Source organism: Nicotiana tabacum, chromosome 6 (assembly GCF_000715075.1).
Source record: "Nicotiana tabacum cultivar K326 chromosome 6, ASM71507v2, whole genome shotgun sequence".
Taxonomy (NCBI): domain Eukaryota; kingdom Viridiplantae; phylum Streptophyta; class Magnoliopsida; order Solanales; family Solanaceae; genus Nicotiana; species Nicotiana tabacum.
The window spans coordinates 18658732-18681242 of record NC_134085.1 but is presented as its reverse complement, the minus strand read 5'-3'; the positions used below and the strand labels follow the sequence as shown (position 1 = coordinate 18681242).

The window sequence follows — 22511 nt, the reverse complement described above, 5'->3', positions numbered from 1 at the left end:
GACCACATCTGTTCTCCACTTCCGTACTTTGGATTCATTTTTCTTTTTTTTCTTTTTTTTTTTTGTGACCCGCTTTTGTTGAACATCTCAGACTGTTGACTCGCATTCTTGAGGCGAGCTTCTGCTATTTATAACTTGGTTGAATGCTGGGGATTTTTGTTGTAGCCTTCTGCTTCCCGGTGCTGGGGATTTTTATTGTTTCCTGCTGGGGATTCCTGTTGTAACCTTCTACCTTCCGGTGGGGTTACTGATTTCCAAAATCTGCAGTATAAGACTAAAAAGTATTCCTCTTGTTATACAGGTGGGCGCCTGAAACATGAAATGTAAAGACTGAAATGTATTCCTCTCGTTATACAGGTGGGCGCCTGTTTCAACACTTGTAATGAAAAGACTGAAATGTATGCCTCTGTTCTATGGGCGGGCTCTCAACTTCAACACTTGAAATGAAAAGACTGAAATGTATGCCTCTCGTTATACAGGTGGGCGCCTGGCGTTAGGAAAACTAAACATCGATAATTTTAAGAAAACTAAAAATGACTCTTTTTTTTCAAACGTTTTTTTTTTCAAATTCAAACGTTTTTTTTTTGATATCTTAGGAGAAAGATTCATCAGACTAAGATTTTGATCCTAAGAGAAGGTTCATCAGACTAGGTCTCTATCTTAGGAGAAAAATTCGTCAGACTAAGATTTTGATCCTAGGAGAAGGTTCATCAGACTAGGTCTTTTTTTTGGTATCTTAGGAGAAAGATTCATCAGACTAAGATTTTGATCCTAGGAGAAGGTTCGTCAGACTAGGTCTCTATCTTAGGAGAAAAATTCATCGGACTAAGATTTTGATCCTAGGAGAAAGTTCATCGGACTAGGTCTTGTTTTTTTTTTGGTATCTTAGGAGAAAGATTCATCAGACTAAGATTTGGATCCTAGGAGAAGGTTCATCAGACTAGGTCTCTATCTTAGGAGAAAAATTCGTCAAACTAAGATTTTGATCCTAGGAGAAGGTTCATCAGACTAGGTCTCTATCTTAGGAGAAAAATTCGTCAGACTAAGATTTCGATCCTAGGAGAAGGTTCATCAGACTAGGTCTTTTTTTTTTGGTATCTTAGGAGAAAGATTCATCAGACTAAGATTTGGATCCTAGGAGAAGGTTCATCAGACTAGGTCTCTATCTTAGGAGAAAAATTCGTCAGACTAAGATTTTGATCCTAGGAGAAGGTTCATCAGACTAGGTCTTTTTTTTGGGTATCTTAGGAGAAAGATTCATCAGACTAAGATTTGGATCCTAGGAGAAGGTTCATCAGACTAGGTCTCTATCTTAGGAGAAAGATTCGTCAGACTAAGATTTGGATCCTAGGAGAAGGTTCATCAGACTAGGTCTCTATCTTAGGAGAAAAATTCGTCAGACTAAGATTTTGATCCTAGGAGAAGGTTCATCAGACTAGGTCTTTTTTTTGGGTATCTTAGGAGAAAGATTCATCAGACTAAGATTTGGATCCTAGGAGAAGGTTCATCAGACTAGGTCTCTATCTTAGGGGAAAAATTCGTCAGACTAAGAGTTTGATCCTAGGAGAAGGTTCATCAGACTAGGTCTTTTTTTTTGGTATCTTAGGAGAAAGATTCATCAGACTAAGATTTGGATCCTAGGAGAAGGTTCATCAGACTAGGTCTCTATCTTAGGAGAAAAATTCGTCAGACTAAGATTTTGATCCTAGGAGAAGGTTTATCAGACTAGGATTTTGATTGGGAGGAAAATCTATCATACTAGGACTTTTTATCCTAGGAGGTAATATGTGAAGATCAATGGCAAGATTTTATGCACAATAGCAAGACAAATAAAGGCAAAGATTTGAGAAACTTCCCTTTGTCGGCTCTTCTCGTTTTTTCTCCTTCTTCTCTTTTTTGTTGTTTTTTTTTCTCTTCATTTTTTTTTGAATCACTTTCCCTGCACCACTTTGTACCTGTTTCATACAAAGAAATTTGTCAGTTTTAAAAATGGTGGTCGGTTTGTGGCCTTGAGTCTTGTGCAGCTTGGCTTCTGCTCAATCAGCTTGAGTCAGCTTCAAGAGACTTTTGCTCTGAATCAACCCTAATTGTTTCCCACCCGGTACCATTGTATTTCTGGCTCAATCAGCATTATCCCAACTGGAGATCTTTTCTTAGATGACCTTTTCTGATATCTTGAATGACTTCCTACTTTTGAGAAATTTGTCTCTCAGAGAGAATCACAAGTTATCTTTGTTTGCGCCAAGCAAGCTAACAAGAGTCTTTTGGGGGAGCCTTTGTATGAATCCTCAAGGCATGTTGACATTAACAACTGAGTTTGCTAGCCAAATTTACTTTGTACAACTGAAAAGCTGGTAGCAGATTTTGAAATCCTTTCTTTCTTGTTTTGAGAAGGACTAACTCAGGGTGAAGGACACAATGACGCAAAGAAACAAATATTAACAAAAAATGCTCCTGTCAGAAGGACAGAAGGAAGAAATTTTTTTTTCAATAACTAGCCTTAATGATCATGACATGCATTTTGGACTCAACGGCCTGATCTATCAAACTAATACAATCCTCTCTTTTACCATTCTTATGATCTTTGAAGTCGGGCGTATCCGTGCCAATTCTTTGCATCAACTTCGCGACTCACTTTCGACTAGTGGTGCCCCGAGGGGTTTTCACCAACAAGTCTCTCTCATTTATTCATCTCTGTTTACCGTCGTCTTACAGTGCCTGTGAGGGTTTTCACTAATAAGACTCTCTCATTTTTCTTTTCTTTTTCTTTCCCTTTTTGTGAGAAACTCGACGATGTTCTACGTCATGCGACAACCGTTGCTCATTGCATGCTTCTCTTGGCATTCTTGAAGGCATATCGGGAGGTCTTTATTTGGAAGGATTTTGGATAGGGTTGGAAAAAAAAAGGACATCATGAAGGCTCAAAATAAACTCAAAGAAAAGGGGGTTGTGGACTTACAACTCTTGGAATCGACTCTTTCAAACGTGAAATAAAATCTCTGCCCCAGTTTTAGATGCTGGGGATTTTTTTTGGATTTTTCTATATTTTTTTTCTTTTTTTCTTCCTAAATTCTTATTTGGTTGGACCGAACCGTGAGGCTGCCTACGTATCCCTTTTTAAGGAATCAGGTCGAACGTAGTTCAAACATCTGACCTAAACTATTTTCATCATTCTTTCTCTTTTTTTCTTTTTTTTTCCTTTTCTCTTTTTTTTCTTCTTTTTTTCTTCCTTTTTTTTTGTTTGCCCCAGCTTCTATTTTTTGAGGGCATGGACCTTTGACAAAACTCTTTTTTTTTCTGAACTTTCTAAGAATTGTCCCATTTTGTACTCTTGGGACATCTATTTTGTACTCTTGGGACATGGATTTTTCCTTTCTTCTTTTTTTTTCTTCTTTTTTTTTCTAATCTTGATTCCAAAAGAGGGTAGTCAAAGAAAAATAACACAGGCTCAAAAGGGGTAGCAAATGGTATAAAGTGTTTGGGTAGCAGAAAAAGGGCCTCCTAGCCTCGAGAATGCCAGTCATGCTATCTTCTTGGTGTGTCGTGGTCACAAGACACTTTCCATCCCTTAATGTCAAACCTTACAACAAACTTCAATTGATCCTTCTTCAAGCCCGATCTTCACAATGATTGGAAGGTGAATTTTACCCGAAGTACTTCGACTATTTATTCATCCTAAAAAGTGTTTTTTTTATTATTATTTTTTTTGTTATCCAATTCAAGATTAATCAGTTTCTAAGATCTGGCCAAAATTTCCGCATGCATGTCATGTCATTAGAACTAGAATGACACAATAGGACAAAATGTATTTTGTTGAATAAGGATGGAAGGGTTTGACAACTAAACAAGCAACCTAAAATCCGAGTAAAACCCTAAAATAACCCGGCTAATGGAAAATAGCCACAAGACAAACAGACAAGACTCATACAAACAGAATGGAGGGATAGAAGGGTTTGACTCAATAAAACAAATAAAATCTGGATCACAGAACAAGCTTAGGCCTGATATTTAGACACAAATTTGTTCATCAAAATCAGTAGAGCCTTCTCCAATTTCGGCATCATTATCTACAGTTAGCAAGCTCCCGAGAGGATTCTCAAACTCCATGTCACCAGGCGTCTTCCCCACAAAGTGTGCATCGTGATGTGCAGGTAAAGGATTTTGCGCGATATTCTGGGTGTCACTATCTTGGATCACAATCAGATTTTCCTGGATCATCCTTTCTATTTCTCTTTTCAAATCCCGACAACTTTCAACATTGTGCCCCTGGGCATTGGAATGGTATTCACACCTTTTAGACGGGTCAAAGCTTCTTGCACGTGGGTCCACATGATTTGGAGGAATAGGTGCAATCATGTCATGATACTTTAACTTCTCAAATAAGCTTTCATAGGACTCTCCTATTGGTGTAAAATTATCTTTCAACTTTTGTTCCCCTTTATACCTCTGGCTTGGATGTGGGTTATAGGACACCTGAAAATTTTGTGGAGACTTCTGAAGATTTTGTGATGCTCGTGCTCGCCTCCTGGGGCGTTTTGGTGGCTGGACAATATACTGAGGTGGAGCGATAAAGTATTAAGGGTTCTGAGGTGGATAATACTGCTCAGGGGAGCCATGGAAAATCTGAGGAGGCTGTTCATACCTTCGAGATGTACTCCTGGGACCTTTTCTAGACCCTGATGTCATCATGATTTCTTCAATCTCCTCATTTGTGTCGCTAAGATTATCAGACTCAACCCGGACAGCTTGAGTTGCGGCTTTTAAAGCTGTTTGGCTTATAATTTTGCCTGTCTTAAGACCATTCTCTACCATTTCTCCCATTTTGATTGCTTCCGAGAAGGATTTGCCAACTGCGGACACCATGTTTTGAAAGTAATCTGGCTTTTGCGCTTGAAGGAAGACAGTTATTAGCTCGGGGTCATCCATGGGTGGCGTAACTCGAGCTGCTTGCTCTCTCCATTTAATGGCATATTCCCTGAAACTTTTACTTGGTTCCTTCTTCAGGTTTGAAAGGGAAATGCGGTCTGGAGCAATGTCGATGCTGTATTGGAACTGCTTGACAAAGGCCTGTGCCATGTCATCCCAGACATACCAGCGAGACGTGTCTTGATCCATAAACCATTCGGAGGCTACTCCCGTAAGGCTTTCCACAAAATAAGCCATCAACAATTTTTCATTTCTTCCCGCACCTCTCAGTTGATTGCAATACCTTTTCAGGTGGGCTATGGGATCTCCATGTCCATCGTACTTTTCAAATTTGGGTGTCTTGAAACCAGGCGGCAAGTGGACATCGGGGAACATACATAGATCTTTGAAGGCAACACTCTTTTAACCTGCCAACCCTTGCATGTTTTTCAACTATTGTTCTAAGCTTTTCACTCTTTGGGCCATTTCTTCCTGTACCATCTTTCGGGCAGGCTTCTCAATCTTTGCAGGAAGATCAAACGAGTACGAGTGGTACTCAGGAGCGTGGTACCGCTCTTGTTGTGTCGCAAATTGTGACTCATGACGAGGCTGTCCTTGACCACCGGCCCATGCTTGACACATTTCGGTCATTTACTGTTTCAATATTCTATTTTCCTCAACCATAGTAGACTCGTGTTGAACCCTCCAACCCTAAGTCTCTGGAGCACTTGTAACAGCTTCGACGTCAATTGTCATTTTTCTTTGGACCTTGTATTGGCCGCTTACCACAAACCGACCACCTCAACTTTCTTCACAATTCAAAACAGAACATGTTAGAATGGACTCAGTCGGTCCTTATAAATCAATATATTTTTTCATCATTTTTTCGATTTTTCATATTATTTTTTCATCATTTTTTTCATTTCATTTTTCTGTTTTATATATTTTTTTTTGTTGTGGTCGAATCTTATGGAGATTGCCTACGTATCATGACCCCGCATGAATCAGACCTTGCGTAGTTCGGAACAATAAGAGATAAACAATACTCAACATTTTTTTTTTAATTTTCATATTAAAACAAACCGGGTTTCAAAGGTTTGAAGATGACCTACAAACTCGAAAATCAAACAACCCACGTGTTCTAATTAAAAGATTTACAAACTCCAAAGCAAATGGCCAGCTTCCTTTCTCCATTCGACAAATGCAACCGAACGGTTATTTTTGCAAACGTGGCCCCTTCCAAATTCCATATGAATTTTGAGGCCGGGGAGGATTATTTTATGACACTTCTACAAACTTGTCCGTTCTTTTACGAAAATAGCCTTTCGACAACTGAGAGATACTCTAAGGCTATTTCGGCAAGAACGGTTTAAGACGCGGCCGAAGCTGGCTCGGCTTATTTTGACTAAAATTCAAACGGTATTCACTTGACCGCTGACTCTTTGTTTTTTTTTCTTTTCAAATTACAATAAAATCTGGTGTTGCAAACACGGCCTTTCAGCGCCTCGGGGACGAAGATTTATAGGGTTGTGTGGGTCAAGACCAAAATTCCTGTCCCTTTCGGGAACATTCGGCTATTTATGACAAAACAGAATCACCCGGCTTATTTATGACTCTTTTTATCGTTTTTCAAATTAGAAAACTCAATATTGCAAACACGGCCTTTCAACGTCTCGGGGACGAAGATTTTTTAAGGCTGTGTGGGTCAACTGGACCAAATCTTAAAAAAATGACCCGAAGGTGGCTGTTTATGCAAAGTCAGCCTTCCGGCGTCCCTTTCGGGAACATTCGGCTATTTATGACAAAACAGCATCACCCGAACTCTTTATGACAGAATTGAAATTTTGACATGTTTTTTTTTTAATTTGTTTTTGGCTATTTTAGCAAAAGGTGGGTTGGACATCACCCGACTTATTTATGACATGTTTTTTTATTTTATTACTTATTCGTTTTTGGCTTTTTTCGCAAAAGGGGGTTGGACCTGATGAGGGTTGCCTACGTATCTCACATCCGGTGAGAATCAAACCCGCGTAGTTCGGGCAAATAAACTATTTTTGAGAAGACGCTTTTCCATTTTCTATTTTTTTTCACAACAATCAAACAAACTCTTATTTTTCATTCATAACAAACAAACAAACTAACATAAAACATTACTTCTTCTTTTTTTTTCAAAATTTCGGCAGAGTTTCGATACTACTTGGACATTGGTTTTTTCTTAAAAATAAGTAGTTATATCTCTACACTGTTATTTTCTCATCTTTTTCACGATTTTCTAACTTATGGAAAATGGAAAATGATGAAAACATACGAAACTCTTTTGAATTTTCATGCTTTGTTTTTATATGTATTTTTATTTTTTATATTTATTATTATTTTCAAAAATGTGGCATGGGAGACATAAGGATTTCCAAGACATCTTGGACTCCGCGAATGTTCCCCATGTGTTTTTCCCAAAATATGAAGCATGGGGGACATAGGGAATTCCAAGACATCTTGGACTCCGCAAATGTTTCCCATGTGCCTTTTCCAAAATATGAAGCATGGGGGACATATGGAATTCCAAGACTTCTTGGATTCCACAAATGTTCCCCATGCTTTTGATTAAAATAATATCATGCTGGAAAAAACGTGCGGACTTCTTATTAAACGTGATCAACATAACAAGGTGTGTCATTTGTCCGCAACTATCATTGGTCCGCCAAATGACCCATTCACCCTTGAATAAATACAACATGTAGCACATAGGATGCCAAAAGATAGTCTATTATTTTCAGGTTGTTTGTCCTAGATGGACCCAACCCCTGTGTTGAGTCCCCTAAGTCAAATGCACATGATGCAAATAAACGTTCCTACTAGGGATCCGGCAGGTGGCTTTGTTATACTAAGTTCATAACCTGGGTATTTGTTCTAGACCTGGCTTACCCGAGCGGACAACTCGAGCCGAGGATGGGAGCTGTGTACCGGTAACCAAAAGGCCATCCGGTTTTGCAACTCCTCCGAATCCTCGTTCTATTTTGGTATATGACACTAACAGAAAGAAGCCACGACCAGCGTGCACTCCTCAAGAGAGAGAAGAGAGGGGTTTCGGCACAGTTTATATATACAGTCCAGATAATATCAAAACGGTAAAAGCATCATTTAGCACATTAGGCATATATCATGTAACAGAATCAGATAAAACCAAATATAACAATTTATCTAAGCTCGAATTTCTAACCCTGAACTAGTGGTTCTGGGTCTTAATCCCCAGCAGAGTCGCCAGAGCTGTCACACCTCCTTTTTCCGCCCCGCGAGAGGGTACAAGGGAGTTTTTTCTAATTAAAGGACAATCGAAATAGGATTTGTTTATTTATTTCAGAGTCGCCACTTGGGAGATTTAGGGTGTCCCAAGTCACCAATTTTAATCCTGAATCGAGGAAAAGAATGACTGCATATTACAGTCTGCGTACCAGAAATCCGGATAAGGAATTCTGTTAATCCGGGAGAAGGTGTTAGGCATTCCCGAGTTCCGTGGTTCTAGCACGGTCGCTCAACTGTTATATCCGGCTTGATTATCTGATTTTATACAAATATGAACTTATGTGCAAAATTTTATCTTTTTACCGCTTTCTTAATTATTGTTATTATTTTACGAGAATTGCAACGTCGTGGAAACATATCTCGAACCGCAGCTTGTCCCGAATTCTAAGTGTTTTAATATATATACATTTAGAGGGCCCCGCAGCTTGTGCATTTTTGTTTGTCGAGGCTCGTCTCATTAAAAAAAAGAATTTGCAACGTCATGGAAATGCATCTCAGACCACGTCACAATCAATGTACCCGTGATTAGAGACACATTTCGATTTCGTTGAGATTTGGATTTGGATCACATAAATGTGCACCCGAGTTTAAGGAGATAACATTATTAAATACGTGCCTAAAGCGACTAGCGTATCATTATTTTGGGTAGGGCCGTGAAATTTGCTAAACGGCCCGTCCCGGAATCTAAGTATTTAATACATATATTTTGTGAGGGCTCCGCAATCTGTACAATTTTTTTATGTGGCGAAGCTCGTCTCGTTTTTATTATTTAAGGGCAAACTTAAGACAACTACGATTTTCTACCAATGAAGTCATCCGAGGTTAAACAAAAACAACGATTCTAATAGGTAATAATATCCATGGTAAAAATGAAAAAGCAATTCAACAAAGACGACACACAAACCGTTCATATGTTCTCACATTTACTTTAAGCATGCAGTAACTAACCATAAAGTAAACATTCTTAACAAAAAAACAACAAAAAATTGCATTGTTGACATTCATCAATATCAAATACTCTCATTCGCCTTGAACCATAATATGTGAAACGAACGAAATGAAACAAGGGATGAAGAACAATAACCTTTGAACCTCGACAAACCTAGAACGACAAGCAGCGCCCCCGACGGAACTCGAACTTGACCTCACTGAACGGGGAACAATGACGAAACCTCGAACAAACACCTCGGCGTACCAGTCCTCGACGAACCAAAGACGACCTCTATGGAAATAGAAAGCTCGGCCAAAACTGTCAACGCACGAGATGTTGGCTGCTGCTGGATTTTCTCGACGCAGCAGGTTGGTTCGAGAGAATGCAACAGAAGGGGTCGTTTGGATGTGAGGAAGGAGGAGGCTATGGAGGGTCGTCCGGGCAGTGGTTGATTGAGGCTGCTCGCAGCAGCAGTAGCGCAATGCAGGAAGGAGCAGCTGTTTGGATTGAGGCTGGACGACGCAATGCTGGTTCGTGAGGGATGGTGGGTTGACGATGGTGGTTGTGAGACGGAGAGGGAGCTGGTCGATGGAGGGAGCTGGTAGCGAGCCTGTTTGGTGGTGGTGTTTTTGACGTGAGGGAGTGGGGTTAAGGGACAGTGACGACGCTAGGGAGTGGGGGCTGGGGTCCCGACGAGGGTTTGGACAGTAGGGTCGAGGGTTATGGAGGTCTAGAGACGAGGAAGGGTCTGTTTGGTGGTGGTGTTGAGACGGAGAGGGAGCTGGGCGACGGTGGTTGCTGGAGGGGTCGTGGTCTGGTGGGTTGTTGACAGAGGTGGTGTTTGGTGGTCGTTGATGGTGGTTTTGGGGTAGTCTTTGCTAGGGTTTTTTTCTTCTTCTTCTTCTTTAGGAAGAAGAAGCATGAACAGTGCCCCCTCTCCAAAATTTCAAAGTCTATCCCTTTTTCCTTTGCCTTCCCGTGTATTTTTGTACCCTTTGCCAAAAAAATGGACCCCACGTGTGTAGGGGTCCAAGATTTGTGTCCCCCATGCGCGGTGGGGTTCCCCGTGTACGGCGTTCTGTCCGTGTTCCCCACGCTTGTCCTCCTTGTGTGGTGGACTCGGATTATTATGGGCTAGGTCCGAAAATTAGGCCTAAAAACGGGTAGTTTGAACCCGAATATTATTCTTTTGCCCGGACCCGAGAAATAGGAACACGACGTTGCTCAACTGATTATGTAAGCAAAATAGCTACTAAAAATAAGCCTAATATTTAAAACAAAACTATATCTTTTTTAATATTTTTTCAAGATTAAAATAGCTACAAAATATTAATAAAACTATTTTTTTGTAATTTTTGTTTTTATATAAAGATAAAATATAAAGTAATATTTTTGTATTTTTCAAAAATTAAAATGACTACAAAACATTAATAGAACTATATTTTTTGGTAATTTTCGAAATTATATAAAGTACAAAAGTAAGGTACAATTTTTGTATTTTTTCAAGTTTATGAGAAATACATAAACTAAAATTTATATATATATTTTTGTAATTTTCTTTTGCTATGAAAATAAAGTAAAAATAGTTAAAATAACTATAATAGCTATATTAGACCTAAATTAAATATTTACGCTAAAAATGTGAAAATTCCCGGGGAGGGTCAAAAATCAGGTGTCTACAAGGTTGACTCTGTTTTACAGTCTGCGAATTCAAAAATCCGGGTAAGGAATTCTGTTAACCCGGGAGAAGGTGTTAGGCATTCCCGAGTTCCGTAGTTCTAGCACGGTCGCTCAACTGTTATATTCGGCTTAATTACTTGATTTTAGACAATTATGAACCTATGCAAATTTAACTTTTTATCCGCTTTTATTTATTTTTTAGAGAAAATTGCAACGTCATTAAAACATGTCTCAAACCACGTCACATAAATGCACCCGTGATCTTTAACATATTTTAACATCATTGTGATTTGGATTTGGATCACATAAATGCGCACCCGAATTTAGGAAAGTAATATTATTAAACTAACATTTCTAAAGCAATTACGAATTTGCAACTTTGCGAGGGCCATGAAAATTCGCTAAATGGCACGCCTCGATTTCTATGGATAAACAAGATTAATTAAATGATGGCCATGCAATCGTCATTTTTGTTTGGCATGGCGCACCTCAACTCTAAATTAAAGAGGTATTCCAACTAGGCTTCGGAGGGCCATAAGCTATTTTGCGTTATTTAGTATGGCTCACCTCATTTTTTAAAAAAAAATTAATTGTTTAAAGAAAACTGCAAGATTTCTAATTAATCAAATATTGCCTAATGGATTTGTTGAAGGCCAAAAGAAGGTACTACTTTATTTTAAAGAAGAACTCAAGCCCAACTAACGAGCCTAGTTCGTATGGGACATGCGCAAACAGAAGGTCAGCTCTATGTTAATAAAAATGAAGTTTACCCCCTTTGGGTTTGACATCGATTCCCCAAACATGGTCACCCATATACAATGATTTAATTTTGGATCCTAGTAACTAACAAAAATTAATTAAGAAAGATAATCCATTCATGAAATGTGACAATGAAACTAGCCCGAAATTAATTTAAAAAGAAGAACTTCATGTTGGGCTCATCTGACATAGACTCATATGTGTGACACTAAAATTAAAACCAGAAATAAATTTGACAAAGGCATTTATTCGAAATCCAAAAAAACTCAAACATCCATTTGACTTAACAAAAGCACCATTTCAAATATCATTTCCTCCCCATTGTACCAATTTACGTAATGGACTTAGTGTTGTTCTATCTTGGTTTATTTGAAGAACCAATCAACATGGAAACACAGAGCACGAATTGAAACCTATGAGAGAATCATTGACGCTAATTTAAATCGTACTTGAACCTAGTACTCAACTTCACTGTAAACTTCAGGCACATTAACATGCTACCTCCACACAAATCTATTCCTTATGACCTTTCTTACACATTTGGTAGTCAAAACATTGAACCAGCCGACTGGCATTATTACATTATCCCATACTCAAAGCAAAAATATAAAGATGTATAAGAAAATCAAACTAAACTAAGTAACTTCAACAGATTAATGGAATCAGAATAGAATTCATGACATTTTTATTAATTTCAAGTAGGGATAAACAACTTCCACACATTCAAGCACATATGGTCAACTTAGATCCAAAAGCGTACCTAGAAGTAAACAAAATAAGAAAATGAAGAATCATCAATAATAGCAGCAGGCAATCAGCAGCAGAAACCAACCAGATTCAACAATTAAAACCCAGGAAATCAACTCAGAAACCCAATAGAAGAGTAACCCTCAACCAGATTGAATCAAAACTTTCGACAACCAAACATCAATCCATTTTGAATATCAGAATAGGAACTTTTATTTTTCAGAAGTTAAGAAATCATTGAAGTTCAATGGAACAGTAGAATTTTGCCCTTTTGTATTTTTCTGGATTTTTTTTCATCATTTTTCTCCTTGAAAGGCAAGAATGAAATGCCTTTATAGGCAAGGCAATAAGGCAACAATAGAGAATCAGATTTTTCATTTTAACCCTTTTTGAATTTTGATTTTTGCTATTTATTCCTTGCATTTTTGACTTATCTACCAAGTAAGGCTCTTTTTCAGCTTCTAGGAACCTTCCTAGGCAGCTACCAACAGATTCCCTACCCCTATTTCCCCAAATTACCCCCTTAGAGCCATGTTTTTTGCTGCAGCATACCACATGGGTCAAGTTGATCCAAGGTTCAACCCCAAGCCTAGGCTTGTGACCCGGACTGACTTTCCTTTCCTTTGGGATTTCAAATTAACAGAAACCCAACCCAATTCAACGATGCACAATAAACCTACCCCAAAATTCAAGCCAACAGGGGTTGCAAACCAACCCAATTAATGACAATCGAGTAATTTCAGAACATGTAATCTAAGCTACGAGTGATGATTTTCCTTTCTTATTTTTCCTTAAGCCAACATGCTAGATTGACATTAAAACTAAACTACTAATTCGACAACAATCTACCTAAACTAATTATTAGAAAACTTCATAGCCTAAAATAAAATTCAAATAAAGATAGGAGAATATCGACTAAGAGAAAGAAAACTGAAGAGATGGAAAAAAACCAAATGCACAAGCATATATCAAACAAACTGCCTTAGAGGGGGAAACTGAATTCAAAATACGGAGACAGAAAAAAAGAACCAAGAAGAGAGAAGCAGAAAGACGAACAAAAAATGCGAAGAAAGAAATTACCAGTTTAGACTTGAAATCAACGAATAATTCTGATTTAGTCTTGAAATGGTATAAATCGTCTGTTCTTTGTCAAGAACAGACGAAGAACATCACTTCGAAACGAACCAGGCTTGGAACAAACGGGGAACTTGGAGGGGTGACCTTGCATGAGGGAACCCGACTTCGACCTCTAGAACTTCGAACCCTAGATTTACGATTCGAGAGGCTTTCGGGGGAAATTCGAAAGAAACTGGATGGGTATTTGAGGTGAGGGGAATGAGGTGGTTATAGGATGTGATTTTGGGAAGGATTGGAGGTGGCGCCGCCGGGTTTCTAGGCGGTGGGCATGATGGCGGCTAGGGTTTTGGGCGGTCTCTGAAGAGGGGTGGGTTTAGGAGAGATGATGAGAAGAGGGGGGGCCTAATTCGGACACTTATATAATAAGCCCACCCCCACTTCCCCACCGTTGGATCAAACCAATCTCGACGATTGAGATTATTAGTTAACTGAACGGGGTCGTTTGGGGTTGGGGTGAAGACGAACCGGGTCAGGGACGGGTTCTTGGGCTGGGTCTGAGGGAATTTCAACTGGGTTGGGGTAAGATTACAAAATTTCGGCCCAAAAATTCAGCTCCCTTCTTCTTTTGTTTCATTTCTTTCCAATTTTTCAACAATTCTTTTTACTTCTTTTTTTTTTCTAAAAATGAAAATAAAACAAAACCCAACTTAATTCCTAAACCAAATTATCCTAAAAAATTAAATTAATTACCCTAATAATTATTACAACTGATTAAATACCAAAATTCAAATCTAAAAATTGAACAATGCAAGAAAAACCATTTTTTATGATTTTCCATTTTTGTAAAGCAACTAAATTACTAATTGATTTAAAAATGTAAAATTAAATCCTAAATGCAAATGCAACATATTTTGTATTTTTCATAATTTAAACAAAATTGAACATGCGCAGACAAATGCAAACAATAACAAAATACTACGAAAATCCTACGAAATTGCAAATAATGGAAAAATTATTTTGTTTTGAATTTGTGGGAGTAATTCATATAGAGCAAAAATCACGTGCTCACAAAACTCTCGAGGACAAGACTTTACCCTACCATCGCTCACCAAAGCCACTATAAACTAAAAGTCACTAGGCAAGCACTATCCCGAAAACAAGCTACAAAATTAAAATGAATAACCAAAATATAATTTGCCACTAAAGGTCGCAAAATAGGTGAAGAACTAATGGGAACTATAATCTACAACTAAAGGTCAAAAAAACAGGTAAAGAAATAAAATAAAGGCACTAAAGGGAATTATAATCTACAACTAAAGGTCAAAAAAATAGGTGAAGAAATACAAAAAAGAGCTAAAGGGGACTATAATCTATAACTAAAGGTCAAAAAAAAATGTGTTAAACTAGAGCAGAACTATTAGGGGATATATTAATTAAAGATTCAAAATAAAGAAGTAAACAGGTTCAATTAATTGACAATGTTAGGACAAGGCTATCACTAATGCAATTAATTGACAATATTAGGGCAAATACTAATTAAAGATTAAGAACAAATAGGTTGGCAAGGAGATACAATTACTCTAAAATATCAAGACAAGAGAGGAAAATAGAACCTGGATTGCTGACCCAAAATTCCGAGCGAGATGTAAATCGCTTCAGCCACCAAGTTTTTACCGACCAAATTCGTTCTTTCTAGAAACTGATTGCTCCTCCCAATCGTTATTGCCGGCCAAGAATGTGTAAAAACTAAAAAAAAAATGTGTATGTGGGTTCTCTTTTTTCTGCCTTAAGTTTCTGTTTGACAAATGGATCAAAGAAGGGCCAAGAATACTTGGCAATGGAGTAAAAAGAAAGAGAAGGTATGCGCAAATTGCAGGACCAAATGTGAAAATTTGAACGACGAAAAACACCTTAGATATTTTCTTGATTATGTCCTAGTATAGTCAATCCTTGATTTTGAATTCAAATTCATGCAAGTCTCTCTGTAAGTAGCCTCTGACGAACCAAATATGATTTCAATATTTTTGTCCTGAAATCAGGCTGGTTTCACTATATCTGTTCTTGAAATAGCTCTTCTTCCTGTAAAATAGCTATATCAGCAGTAAATAGCTACAAAAGAAAATTATGACATCCACAAACACAAGGAATCTTGAACAGAAGTTTTTTTAAAAATCCAATTTTTTAAACTGGGTTGCCCTTTTTTTCAAAGAAAATCCAAAATCAACCTACGGTCAAACTTAAGAATTTTTTAAACCTTTGAATTGCTAGTTTTCAGCAAATCACGTTAATTTAACTTAGGGACTTCTTAATTTGATTTCGGACATACATCTATGTCCCAAATCACGATACGGATCCACCAGGACCGTCAAAAAACTGATCCGGATGTTTTACGTAAAATATTAACCGTAGTTAACTCAAATAAGTTTTAAGGCAAAATTTCATATTTTCATAAATTTTCCACATAAAAACTTCCAAAACAGATACTGATTGTGCACGCAAATCGAAGAAGGATAAACGAATCTATTCGAGATCTTGGAACACATAAATAAAGGCTAAAACTCAAAGTTACCTATCGGGTCATCACAATAGCAAATCATAGCAAGATACATTCATAGATTCAAGTTGATCAACTAAAGAACATGCTCTAGAAGACGAAAATGCTGAAGTTCTTTAGTTATTTAGGTTGAGTTAATTGTTCTTGAGTTGTAACTTATTTGCTTTTAAAGAAGCGTAATAATAGGTTAGCGTAAACTTTGAGTTTTTATTTAACTTTCTAGACTTGAGTTAGTTTGGAAACAGGTAGCTACAATTGAGTTGATTGTTGGAAAGATACTAGATTTAATCTACTTGGTTATTGAGCTGTAACCACTCTTTGAAGTTTGTAAAGTTTTGAAGGAAAATCCTAAACATGTAGGTTGTGCTTTTTACTCCCTTGAGTAAGGAAATTTTTCACGTAAAATTATTGTGTTCTTTACATTTCTCATTGCACTTTTTACTCCCTAGTTTTGCATATTAATCCAAAATGATGCATCTCTCTCTAACATAATCAACATCTCTATCTACCATAACTAGTTAACATCAAAAGGCTTCTTTAGAGATGATGGCTATAGAACTGAAGGGCCAATCGGGGAGAATCTTTTAATGTTGGAACCAATCCGTCACAATAATTCAGTACAATAATTGCTTTGTGAAATTCAAAGCCATGTAACAAATTCTTAAAGCTCCCCTTTTTAAACAAACAAGATTTTCATTTTGTATAATTCATAAAACAGTGTCATGTATACTAAAGCTTTTGCGGTCATCCAGAGCAAGTGATTGGTCTCGTCGTTAAGTTTTTATTATTCTTCCATGAAGTTTTGGAAAATTATACAAGTTGTCTAGAGAGAGCACTAGTGTCTTATACAGTTCTATTAAAGCAGTAGGTGCAACAGGAGTCTTTTCGCTTCAAATTTAGTATTTTGTTTCATAACTTGAGCTTTATCAACCCCTAATAGTTCATCTTCTTTATCAATCCTGAAGCTTGAAAAGAAGTACAGAAGCTTTGCTTCTACTGGCCACGAGTATATTGACAATGTCAGAAGATTTATTTTTACCAGCTACAAAAAGCATAAACACGTGAAATGCATCTAGCTAAATGTTCTTACTAGAATCCCTAAAAAGATTTATCAAAATCCTTAAATTATCCTTTGAGCTAACACAAGATGTCATCACAGCAGAATTTGATTGATTAAATAAAATATCTTCTAACCGATTCCAAAAGCTTTGCATTACATTCGATGAAGAACCTGTCATAATTTTCGAAGAGGAATTTAACAACTGTAGACTTATGCCTGGTCATAAGCTTCTAAAAGGTCGTTATAGCATTTGCACCCGACATCAAATTCTAGGATTTGCATGTAGTCAAAAAGCTTTTGCATATGCTCATACTTCAACACATATCTTGCACCTGATGTCAAATACACTCCCTCAACATTGCTCTATAATGCAAAGCAAGATCTAGATCGTCATACCCAGACACCAAGTGATCCATAAGGTGTCGGTTGGCTTCCAATTAATAAGAAGCAACCAAGCATGAATTAACCGGTTGCATTTGCATGTTTGCTACAATGTGAGTGGCGTGTTTCCTCCAAGATCATTATTGTCATACAAGATTTTTATCTCATGTATAAGAGAATCCAAATCTTGCATCTTCTCGAAACGCTTGGGATAAATATTATCGTTAAAGGAATCAAGGGTGGGCAGCAAGAATGTTACCCGATGAACAACATCAAGGGGAACCTTAGGAGGTTTAGTCTTGGATTTGACATAGGTGTAATCCAACATCTTGGTAAATAACTTCTTTAAATTACCCGAAGATTGCTTCACAGCCTTGTGAAACCCTTTTCCCCATTTATCTAATCTTGAGGTCTTATCAGTAATTTCTATCGTCGCCGATACCGGCATTATGTTTTACTTATCGCTGATATCGGCATTGTAGTTCACTCATCGACGATGGTGCAAGAATGGAATTGTTTGCAAATTGGGTGAGATCTCATTTATGCTCCAGTATAATAAGAAAACATCATCCTACAAGGAAAAGAAAAAAAAGACTTTTTTATTATCTAAAAAATTGAATAAAATTGACTTCTTAAAAAATATTATTACAGTTGATAGTTGTTCCTCGTTGAAAGGAAGCACACTAGTGCAGCAATAAATAAGGTCCACTATGCCAAGAAGCAATCCAAAGGATGAATACTTTCTCAACCACCTAGTAAGTAAACAAGGAGAACATATTTAAAGGCAAGAAAGTTCACCCCTGCTTTCTCCAGATAACAAAGTGCAATTATTTTCAACAATCTTTAAACGATGAAAGAATAAATTTATAAATCAAAGCAAAAAGTTGAAAAAATAGATAAAGTATATTGTACGGAAGATGCGGTAGTAATCGAAATTTGGATTAGATTAAGTGTCTTAATTATATTAGGAGTATTTTCTAAACCAAAAGTTTGGATTAGATTTAGTGTGTTACTTACAGATAATTGCTAAAATGTTTCTTATGTTGTTGATTATTCCTCACTATTATCAAATACTAGATTTAGTGTACGTGTGTTGCACGTATTTTTTACATCTATCAATAAATAAGTGTATAAAATTTAGAGTAAAAATATTATGTGTAATACCAATTGACGTCGAGATAGTGCAACATTCATTTAATTGAAAAATAAATGTTATTGACAAAATAGTTGAGTGAAGAGTTATTAGATATCCTCTTTACTTGCAAATATTAAGAATTTAGGTAGGTTAATTATATAATTTTTGTATTTAAATATATTTTATTGTGCAAAGATAATTATGATATGTTATATTTTTATATCTGATCTAACATCTCTTTATAAAGAGCGTTCTTGGTGTAAAAAATACTATTCCAAGCATTAAGTGTTAAATATATCATATAGTATGTATGATTATCCTTGGTAAAATATTTTTAAAATTATATGCTTTTTTTTATTTGGTTAAGGTTATTCAAATGAGCGAATAAATTATGATAAAGTTTTCTTTTCTTATTAATTACTTAGTACTTTATCTCCCTCTTCAAGTGTTATTTTTCCTCCTCTAAGTATATTTATTTTTATACTTCTAATGATTTAACTTTTCAACGTTAATTAACTTTTTCTAAAATAACTATTTTTCTTATCTCTTTTTCAAGTGAAATATTTGATCATTTACTCGTAAAATGTGGTCACTGGTGCATTATACATATAAAAAGTGATAATCAGACCATACCCTCATGGGTGGCCAAGTTGATTGGGCAGGAAATCCCCAAATGAAAGGTCCTAGGTTCAAACCCCATGCATGTTTCTCGGAGGAGTGATTCCCTAATTTACAAAAAAAAATCTATATCTCTAAAATAATATTCATGCTATAAAAGATTACAAAATGTGATTTAAAATCACAGATGAATTATAAAGTTTATTATGAAAGAATATAACATATATTATACTAATATTAAGAAAGTTGTCACATTTGGTTTTATTTGCTGAAGTAATTCTTTCCAAACTTATTTTATACTCAAGGGAGTAATATATCTCTTCTAAAAAATTATTAAAGTATATATTATCTAATTTTATTTACCTGTAGGTTATAGAGTATTTGACTTCATATCCAACGCATCTATCTTCGTATCCAACATATCTATATGCGCATGGTCATCACCAAGAGGAGTCTTGAATTGTCTATCACAGAATAAGAATTACTAATACAAAAAAGTGGTTTCAAATAAAGAACACAAATAAAAGAAGAAGAAAAATTATATAAACTAAAATTTAATCGATTTTAAAGTCCTAAATATTAGGACTTTCAACATAATTCAAATAATTAAGGAAAATTTAATAATTAAAATTTTAGTTGATTTTAAATCCCTAAATATTAAAAAATAATTAAATTATAACTTTTTCCATTGAAATCGATTTATTTCACCCTTTAAAATAGCTTTCACATTAGATAAAATAATTATTAAATTATTTCTCTAAAAAATAAAAATTTAAAGTCAACAAAAATTTTGCATATTAAATCCTTCTGTGTTTGAACTTCTATGCAACAAGTCATAATATATAGGGCTCACGCATTCCATAAGCATGAAGAGCCGAAATAAAATATTTCCTTTTATGAGAAAAAGAAAACTTAAAGTTCAGCAAGATGCAATTTTCGTCGTTGACCAATGAAAAAAGAAAGATGTCATGCTTTGTGTCCTAATTTTAATAAAAAAACATATTCTAACTTATAGACAAAATCTGTTCTTAACGAATTGTCATTATTTTTTAATTATTTCAATAAATGATAATTTTTTATATTTTTATATATTTAATTATTTAGCAAATACTATTTCAGATCAAATAGATATCAGTACCTCTCATTCAAATACAAAAAAAATATTAACAAAAGAGGAAGAAACTGAAAAACCAGGAAGAAAAATAAAAAGTTGACTACTCATGTAGGTTTAACCAAAAAAATTTGTTCAACACCCAACAGAAAGACGTGCATTAATAAATACTATTTCAGATCAAATAGATATCAATACCGCTCATTCAGTTACAAAAAACATTAAGAAAAGAGGAAAAAACCTAAAAATTAGGTATAAAGAAAAATAAAAACTTGACTATCCATGTAGGTTTAACCCAATAAGTTTGTGCAACACACAACATAAAGACATACATTACAGATTTTTAATTAAGCTTCAATGAAAATGGGTAAACAACTATTTACTGAAGATAATTTTAAAGTGATATTGGTACATGGAATATCATAAATAAAAATCAAAACTAAAAAGCACAAAAAATTACCTCCACACAAGTCCACGTTATCAAGACTTTATGATAAAAAAATATGAAATACTGGCTCCTTTTATAGAAGTGTTTAGCTCGTTATGATTTTAAAATTGTAGAAAACCTAACCTTTTTCTGTGTTTGTATCCTTAGGCAATTTTAGTAAAAGAAGACTAAACCTAAACTAACATTAATTGATTTCTTGTTCGATTTTGGTAAAAGAATACCAAGCCTAAAGCAAAAATAAATGCTGCTTCTGATTTCGTTTTGGTTTAAAATTCTAGACAACAAAAAAACTTTGTAACCTACGAAAATTATTATAAGTACAAAAAGAATACTAAACCTAGTGTCATTAATTGTTGTTCCTTATTTACTTTTGGTTTAGAATTCTAGAAGACCAAAAAGTGGCTTTAATTATGATAAAAGAAACTAAATCCAGACTAACATTAATTGCTCGGTAATTCTGGTTAAAGAATCCTAATCTAAAATGGCACTAATTACGGTAGAAAAATATAATGCTAAAACCTAAAGTGACATAAATTGTTGGGCAATTTAATTTTGGTTTTCTCGAAATACCTATTTGTATTATAATTACGAATTTATCCAATATAAATTGTATTTACAAAGGGTAAAAAAGGCGAACGACATTGTTTAATAATTTTGTATTATAAATTGTATTATAATTTTGGTTTTCTTAATAAATATTAATGATTGTCCTGATAATTATTATAAATTTTTCTCTCTTCCCAAGCCTTGAAGAAAAAAATTCAATTGCCTAATTATATTTTCATAGCTTTTACTCAGTCAGAATAATTTAAGTTGAATTCAAAAATCGTAAAAGAAAAAGACTTGCTTTTGGTAGAAATTTTCTGAGGAAATTAAAGCTTATTTTGCCAGTACTATTGTACAATCTAAAGAGACAACACTAGAACCAAGACATGGAGAATCGAGAGCTGGAAGTTGTATGTGTATCACAAAAGAAATGTATCCATAATTTCATTGACAATACATATAGGAAATTTTACAATAAGAATGGGCCAAGAAAGAATAGAAAGAAAGAAAGAAAGAATGAATGAATGAATGAATGAATGAGCTATTCTCCCGTACATGCAACAACAACAATATACTCAGTATTATTCTATATTGTGGGATCTGGGGAGGGTAATGTACGCAGACCTTACCCCTAATTTGTGAGGATAGAGAAGTTATTTTCAATAGACCATTGGCTCGGAAAAATATATGCACCACATTAATGAAAATATAGACAAGAGACAGTACCAAAAATCCATATAAATGCAAAATAAAAACAACAAGATATTAAGGCGATCAATAATGAAAGAAAACAACGGTTAGTCATAAAAACCTACTACTAATATAAAGCGAGACTGCATGCCAATACTACTGTTATGAACACTCTAGACTACCTACTCTACTACCCTAATCCTCGACCTCCGTACCTTCCTATCAAGGGTCATGTCCTCGGTCAGCTGAAGTTGTGTCATGTCTTGCCTAATCACCTCTCTCCACCTCTTCTTTGGCCTACCTCTACCTCTCCGTAGGCCCTCCATTGTCAACCTCTCAACCTTCTCGCCGGGGCTTTTGTGCTTCTTCTCCTTACATGACCAAACCACCTAAGCCGCACTTCCCACATCTTGTCCACAATAGGGGTCACACCTACTTTGTCGCAAATAACCTCATTTCTGATCCTATATAACCTGGTGTGCCCGCACATCCATCTCAACATCCTCATCTTCTAGACATGAGTAATCTTGATTGGCCGACACTCAGTCCCATACAACATCGTTGGTCTG

General features: G+C 35.8%; 1 pseudogene; it reads right to left on the bottom strand.

The window, feature by feature from the left end:
• Window positions 1–16809: 16809 nt before the first annotated feature.
• Window positions 16810–18248, bottom strand: LOC107771660 (putative MO25-like protein At5g47540; annotated as a pseudogene).
• Window positions 18249–22511: the final 4263 nt, after the last annotated feature.